Consider the following 6,269-nt stretch of genomic DNA (forward strand, 5'->3'; position numbering starts at 1 on the left):
TATTTGCATGGAAAATTTCAAATGCCCACCGACACCCCCAAAGAAAAGTACAACATAACAATATTGGCTAAGTCTTCCATACAAAATAAGCTAATAGCTTAATTTTCTCGTCAAATAAAACACGCCTATTATATACTTGGATGTGAAATAACACATTTAAAGTTTTTTAAGCATATTTGCGTTCCAGTGCAACGAACATACTTGTTTTAAGCCATCTTAAAGCTTAAACAGACGGCAGCGTTGATCCGGATTAACTCGGACTTAGTCCGGATCAACTGCAGTTAATTCCCGAGTTGATCCGGATCAATGCTGCCGTCTGTTTATGCTTTTACAAATGCTTTTATCAAGATAGCAAATCCCCACACACAAATATTGCCTCTGATAAAATTTATACATATGAGTCATTCTTTTTTAAGTCGGACGGATTTCGTAAAAAAAATTTGTCGTGTCTCCGATTCGCTTAAAAACGTGGTTAAAAAATGGGCGTTTTTCAAGAACTATTTTTAAAATATTTTTCTTTATGACGAGATGGTTTATTTTGTGAGAATCAAAAATTTTTTGTAATTTTTTATACCAAAAGCCAGAATACCATGCGTACATGGAAAGCATATATTTCACAATGTCAATTACATGAATGCACAGCTAAGTCTCGTAAAAAACTTCAAACTTGATTTCCCAAGATTTTAATTTTTATACATTCATGTTTCTGGCATGCGGGGAACGATATGTACTTGCCGATTTGTTTTACAAAAATTATTTAAAAAGCAGACGTCTCGGTTTCGATGTATGCTTTAGATGCAAAAACTTAAAGGTAAATTTTATAAGAAATTAAACTGGCAAATTTATTAAAACTAGAAGTAACCCTCGAAATTCAGGTGAATGCAGTAAATAAATGCTTACTAAAATTAAGAAATAAAAGCGTATAATAAAAGGTGATATTCGTAAATATACTTCAGTATTTAGTTGAAGATTTATTTAAAGAACTTCGTGAAAGACAACAATTAATCTTGTACTACTAGAGGCTTGATAACTCAGAAAATTGGCGCCGTTTATGGTGAAAGGCATTTAGTATCACACTTTTAATCTAAAGCTTTCTTAACCCTTTCGGTATAAAATTTCAACCACTGATTCTAAAAATTTTAAAATATGTATACCGGCTAATTTTGTATCGTTCATCACAAAATCACATCAACAACTATGTAGAACTTTGGGCTTTGCCGTCATTTAGTATCCTTTACAATGGTCAGTGATATCCTAGGTGTTTAAAAAAGAAAGTGATGTCAACTATTTTTATTTTTGGCTTTCATGAAATATATTTCAAAACTATGAATAACAAAAACAAAAACAAAAACAATTCAGAACACACGAAAGAATCTATATACTCAAGAAACTATGGGTCAAATATATTAAAACTACGTTTTTAGTTTTTCACTCTGACGTCAGGAATTTTTTTCAAAGGTCTTTGAAATTTAAAAAATATGATTAATTCAAAAAATTATTTAAAAAATCAGTGCAATGTAGAATAACAATATGGGTACCAAATGGATGCTTTATGTAAAATTTTTTGGCTAACAAGAATGAATAGGTATTGAAAATGCGCTTTTAATAAATTTTATCTTTTGAAGTCAATAGAGTTTGCAGGACGAAATCCGATGATTCGTCCTTATGTACCAAAAAATTTATTCAGTTATAGCTCTACAGAATTTTTTCTTATATTTGATACCCTTATCTTTATACTACATTGCACTGAATTTTTTTAAAAGTTTTGAAATATTCATATTTTTTAATTCCAAAGTCCTTTTAAAAAATCCTGACGTCAGAGAAAAAAAACTAAGTGCGTGACTCAAACAAATGACCACGTGTTGATTTTTTTTTTAATATTCGTAATGTTTTTCGAGCTAATTTTTTTTGTTATTTTTCTATAAAAAATACTGTTCAAGCTTTAACCACATAAATCACAGCTACAAACTTTATACAAAATTTAGGAAAATTCCACAAATTTTCATCAAAATTTCAACTTTTTAGCTGATTCTTTAGACAACTTTTGGGTATGAAATTTTAGTCTAATGAAGTGAAAGTTTCAAACGGCTAGAAAATCCCCTTGATTTCTGAGAATATTTTTTTGGTGACGGATTTTCTTCTTCTTCTTCTCCTTTATTGGCGCTGTAACCGCCTAAGCAAGTTTGGCCGAGTCCACAACAGCACGCCAGTCATTTCTCTTCTGTGCTAACTGACGCCAATTGGAAATGCCAAGTCCTTCTCCACCTGGTCTTTCCAACGCAGAGGAGGCCTTCCTCTTCCTCTGTTACCAGCATTGCGGCCCGCGTTGAATATTTTCAGAGCAGGAGCGTTTCTGTCCATTCGAACGACATGGCCAAGCCAGCGGAGCCGCTGAATTTTAATTCGCTGCACTAGTGTGATGACAGGAGATACTTCGTTTTGTCCTCGTTCACCACCAGACCCATTCGCTTTGCTTCTCTATCCAATCCCGAGAAGGCAGAACAGACGTAGCCCTTGTTTTTACCGATAATATCGGCATACGCCAGTAATTGTACGCTCTTGTAAAGTATTGTGCCTGAGCGGTTCAGTTCTGCGGCTCTTATTATCTTCTCCAACATCAGATTAAAGAAATCACATGAAAGGGAGTCCCCTTGTCTGAAACCTCGTTTGGTATCAAACGGCTCGGAGAGGTCCTTTCCTATTCTGACGGAGCTGGTGGCATTGCTCAACGTCATTTTACACAGCCGTATTAATTTCGCGGGGATACCAAATTAGACATCGCGGCATAAAGGCAACTTCTCTTCGTGCTGTCGAAAGCGGCTTTGAAATCGACAAATAGATGGTGTGTGCGAATCCTATTCTCGCGGGTCTTTTCCAAGATTTGGCGTATTGTGAATACCTGATCTATGGTGGATTTTCCAGGCCTAAAGCCACACTGATAAGGTCCAATCAGCTCGTTGACGGTGGGCTTCAGTCTTTCGCACAATACGCTCGATAAGACCTTGTAACCTATGCTTAGAAGGCTGATTCCGCGGTAGTTGGCGCGTATGGCGGGGTCGCCTTTCTTGTGGATTGGGCAGAGCACACTTAAGTGCATGCTCGTCGGGCATGCGTTCATCTGACCATATTCTGCATACGAGCTGATGCATGCACCTCATCAGCTCCTCGCCGCCGTACTTGAATAGCTCGGCTTGCTGGCCGTCAGCTCCAGCAGCTTTGTTGTTTTTCAGCCGCGTAATCGCTATTCGTACCTCGTCATAGTCAGGCGGTGGGACAGCTAGTCCATCATCATCGAATGGGGACTCGGGTTCGTCTTCTTCTCTACTTTCAGCGCTGCTACCATTCAGTAGGTTATAAAAGTGTTCCGTCCACAATTTAAGTATATTCTGGACATCGGTCACTAGGTCGCCATTGTTGTTCTTACAGGAGTTCGCCCCGGTCTTGAAACCTTCCGTAAGTCGCCTAACCCTCTGGCAGAATTTTCGGGCGTTCTTCCTGTCGGCCAGCATCTCAAGCTCTTCGCACTCATGTATTTCGGCCTCTCTCTTCTTATTGCGGCAAATACGTCTCGCTTCCTTCTTCAGTTCCCTATAACGGTCCCACATGGCTCGCGTTGCGCCCGATCGCAGCGTGGCCCTGTAGGCGGCATCTTTTTTCTCTGCGGCTTCTTGCCATTCCTCATCGTACCAGTTGTTCTTTCGGGCTCGCTGAAATCCAACTACTTCTTCGGCGGCGGTACTTAATGATCGGGAAATGTGGTTCCACTGCTCGCGTATGTCGGATTGTTGAAGAGCGCTCTCAGAGAGCAGGTGTGTGAGTCAAGTGGCGAATAAATTGGCCGTCTGTTGTGATTGCAGCTTTTCGACGTTAAGCTTTCCTTGCATTGTTGGGCGCACGTTTTTTGCTGCACAGAGGCGGGTGCGTATCTTGGCTACAACAAGATAGTGGTCCGAGTCGATGTTTGGGCCTCGGAGTGTACGTACGTCCAAAACGCTTGAAGCATGCCTTCCGTCTATCACAACATGACCGATTTGGTTTCTCGTTTTTCGATCTGGAGACAGCCATGTAGCTTGGTGGATGTTCTTATGCTGGAACCTAGTACTACATATTACCATATTTCGGGCCCCGGCGAAGTCGATCAGCCTCAGTCCGTTATCGGAGGTTTCGTCGTGGAGGCTGAATTTTCCGACAGTGGCGCCAAAGATCCCTTCCTTACCCACCTTGGCATTAAAATCGCCAAGCACGATTTTGACATCGTGTCGGGGGAAGCGCTCATATGTACGTTCCAAGCACTCATAGAAGAGATCCTTGGACGCCTCATCCTTCTCTTCCGTCGGGGCATGGGCGCAGATGAGCGAGATCTTGGATAATCTAGCTTTGATGCGGATTGTGGCTAGACGTTCGTCCACCGGGGTGAACGCCAGTACTCGGCGACGGAGTCTCTCTCCTACCACGAGTCCAACACCGAATTTGCGCTCCTTTACGTGGCAACTGTAGTAGACGTCGCAAGGCATCACGCCTACTTTTCCTTGCCCCGTCCATCGCATTTCTTGGATGGCGGTGATGTCAGCCTTTGTCTTCCCGAGGACATCAACCAGCCGGGCAGAGGCACCTTCCCCATTAAGGGTCCGGATATTCCAGGTGTATAGCCTTAAATCATAGTCCTTTATACGTTTGCCGTGGTCGTCATCAGAAAAAGGAAGTCTCATCCGAGGCTGTTTTTTTCTTTTCATTGGGCGGGGTTTTAACGTGGCGGGACCCAAACCCAGCGCACGCGAAGTTTTACGCCTTCTCACTTTAGCTCGCACCCAAACGGGTGTTTGGTTTCTACCCAGAGGATACGTGGATATAAATATCCGGACTTTGTGAGCTGCGATTTGAACCGTACGCACAAGAATCGCTTCTGGCCACTCCCAGGTGAATGGCAGTCAAAAGTTTTCCACTTCTGCGCACGGAACCATCCTCCACTTTTTCCATATAAGCAAAATGCGGGAGACCGTTAGTAACAAAATTTCAAAAAATCAACGCCATTTTTTGTAGATTACACTTGTTAAATAAAATAAAAAAACGCAAAAGTAATCTCCAAAAAACAATTATCACGAATCAGCGCGATTTTTTAGCAGGATGAAGCTTGCACTTCATTAGACTAAAATTGTATGGGCTAGAAAACTGCATACCCAAAAATGTTGTAAAGATTCAGATTAAAAAGTTGAAATTTTGTATAAACTTTGAAACTGTGATTTATATGTGTTTTACTACCGGGCAAAGAATTTTGCCTTCTGCTGCCATTTCTTAGAATTGTATTCTACATAGAAGGTAAACGTCAAAGGCTCGAGCCCCCCCTGCCCCTAGGTAGCAACGCCCATGCAAGCAACCGTTTTTGATTTGTATAGAGGGAAAATCTCTCACGTGGGCCACAAAAAATTGGACGGTCAAGATTGTTACTCACAAATCACTTTATTCGGTTTACAACCATAAAAAAATATAATTGAGCAAGTTTGCAAAATTCGAAGTTTTACAAGAGGTATTATTAACTTTTGTTTGATGAATTCAGTAATTACACGGTACTACAAAAACAAAGTCATGAAATACACCCTAAACAAATCCTAGTCTAAAAAAGGTATGGTCGAGTACAACATGAAAGTAGGTCCCGTATAGTTCCTGAACCCTCCATTTTTTTGTATACCAAAAAACCCGTTATTATCGTACTTGATGCACTTATCTATTAATAACTTGACTATTTTTCATCCGATTTTAAAAATCGAAAAATTTTTGAAAATAACATTTATAGACCTTTAAAATGTAATACTTAGCTTGTTGGGAGTTTTCATCGGTTAAATTTAAATGAGCCCCTAATTTTCTTCATTTTTTTCAAATTTGATCATCGCTAATTTCAAAAATTTCTGTGAAAGTTGCCAAACACGTGGTATTTATCTAAAAGGATATTTTTTTTCGAATAAATTGATACCTCATCCAATGCAATTGCATACAAATTGTCGAAGTTAAGCAATTTAAGCAAAAATACGGCCTTGAATTTATATGTGTGTATGTACCGGACGTGCAGATTTTTTGAGCAGTGTGGCTAAAGAGTTCATCAATATTTACTCAAAATTTATATATATGTGCAATGGCTCTTAGGCAAAAAATTTATTTTTCATAAAATTTTAGGAAAATGGGCGTGACACAGCCCACTTATATCATATATGCGTATCTCAAAAACTACTTGGCCGACCTCGACCAAATTTGATATACACATTGAGCTTGGCCTC

The 6,269-nt window shown here is 39.8% G+C and overlaps 1 protein-coding gene across 4 annotated transcripts in view; it reads right to left on the reverse strand.

Moving 5' to 3' along the window:
* The window catches only part of LOC118749180 (glutamate synthase [NADH], amyloplastic-like), a 546,416-nt gene that overhangs the window by 272,996 nt on the left and 267,151 nt on the right, over positions 1-6,269 (reverse strand). The window lies entirely within an intron of this gene.

Source organism: Rhagoletis pomonella, unplaced genomic scaffold, assembly GCF_013731165.1.
Source record: "Rhagoletis pomonella isolate Grant_MI unplaced genomic scaffold, Rhpom_1.0 Rhpom_scaffold_00014, whole genome shotgun sequence".
Classification (NCBI taxonomy): domain Eukaryota; kingdom Metazoa; phylum Arthropoda; class Insecta; order Diptera; family Tephritidae; genus Rhagoletis; species Rhagoletis pomonella.